This window comes from Chiloscyllium plagiosum, unplaced genomic scaffold (genome assembly GCF_037043375.1).
Source record: "Chiloscyllium plagiosum isolate Xiang-an unplaced genomic scaffold, Cpla_swu_hap1 HiC_scaffold_42, whole genome shotgun sequence".
Classification (NCBI taxonomy): domain Eukaryota; kingdom Metazoa; phylum Chordata; class Chondrichthyes; order Orectolobiformes; family Hemiscylliidae; genus Chiloscyllium; species Chiloscyllium plagiosum.
Window position 1 is genome coordinate 73,587,564 of NW_028270180.1, and position 2,089 is coordinate 73,589,652.

Genomic DNA, 2,089 nt, shown 5'->3' on the forward strand with positions numbered 1-2,089 from the left:
CATTGAAAAAAACATTATATCTGAAAGTCCCTGATCATAAATATCTGCGTCATTGCTTTCTCTCTCTTTTCCAGGTTAAGTGAGTGACTTGTGGACCCCTTTGATTTTCCTGATCTGCTTATCAAGGTCTATGAATTCCCAATCTCCAATCTGTCCTGTTGCTGACTCTAACAGTGAGATTACTTCAGTTTATCAGCGTGTAACTGAGACAATTATTGATGGATTTTCCTTCTTACTTTGATATCTTTGAGATGGTTGTGGTTGGAAGAATTTGTAGCTTCCCAGTTGTTTGAAGCCCGTTTGTTTTGTTTTTATTTGTTCCTTACTCAGAATGGTTGCCTACCCTTTCTGATGAGCCTTTGTATTCCCTTACTTGTGACTGTTACTGATGTACAGAAAATTCCCAGCTCACAGCGCATGTGTTCTCGTCTCAATGTGGCATCCAGCCATTATATTCACTTCTGTTAGCTTTTACATCAATCTTTTGGATAAAAATGCTTTCTGAAATGTTTAATAAATCTCGAATGAATATGCACTAACCTTGAGTTTGCTTAATTCTTTCTTCAAGGCCAGTCAGTAATAATACACTTTCCCACATGCTACTCCTTTCCCAGCCAAATACTTTCACTTGTTCTGTTTGATTGTATTTTATCCAGCCATTTAGTTTTATGTTGCGCTACCATGCAGCTCACTGATGTAAATACATCTTTCACACGATATACCTGATGGAACACTCCAGAGGCAGAATGATTAGAGAACATTTCCGCTCATGCACCAAGGGTCACGGCCTCGGGTCACCTAATGATAATGTTATAGGCTCCACCAGAAGCCGAAAAAAGGCAGACAACGGAGTTTGAAAGTTTACTCTACACTGTCTAAACTAAAAGTACTCCCAATGTCAGGGCAGCCTGGGTTAGTAATGCAGAAATCACCACCTAAAGCGCCCAACGAAACATTCATCAGCCAAAAATGTCAACGTTCAGTCAGGTATTCAGCCACAACACGTGCACAATCCAAGGGCAGATTCTCAGAACTGGAGTTTTTCTCACACTAAATCTCATGGAGCACAATTCCTGGGATCTACTTGACACACCATACCTGTCAAATCCCAGGGAATGAGACTGAGATCTGTCTGATACAGGGATATTACTGAACAGCAACCCTCAAAAATAATAAATCAGTGGGTGCTGTGATCAGGCAAGGCACAGCTCATGAGTACCTGAAATATTCAGCCATTGTGGTCTATATGACGCAAGACGGAATTGGGAACCAATCACAGCAACTGGTCACAGAGTCTGGAAACAATCAGCAGAGGAGAACAGTCCCAATTTCTCAGAGTTGGTGAGGTGTATCATCCCGGGAATAGTGTTGTGAATCAGTCACGCACCCAACCTCATAACTTTGCATTTTTTTCAAAAACGTGGCACCTGAAACTCGATGCAACATTCCAGGTGAGACAAGAGACTGTTTTATTTCAGTTTAACATAATTGCTTTGTGTTTGTTCTCTACAGCGTAGGGTGATGAAGTAGGGTTTATTTGCTCTTCTGTCCATGTATCATGGTGCATTCCCTGATTTGTGCACATACACACGGGGGATCCTCTGCTCCTGCACTCTTTTGGGTTTACCCCCTTACTATTGTATGTTCCCCTGAGTTCATCACAAAACAAAGAAGCAGGTCACCCCTCCCTGAGACTGAGATCTATCTGATACATCGATATTAATGAATAACAATCCTCAACAATTATAAATCACAGGTTGATTTCGATCAGGGAAGGCAGAGATGAGAAGTTCTGGAAACCCTGCTGCTTTCCATGTCCTTTCCCACAAGCCGTCTGTCAAACTTTGAAGCTCTTAGCTGTTCTTCCAATATCCTAACATTTTATTTTAAATTGCTATTAATATTTTTCTGTAATTTTGCATTATAGACCAAAGCACAGGTTGAACCAACAAGGACTCCAAACACTGAACTCTGAGAACGTACACGATAAGGCAACCTACATTCTGAAACGGCAAACACCCGTTAACAAATGGTTAACAAGTTCAAAACAGCGGCTGAGATTAACTTGAACTCATCAAATAAAAGGAAA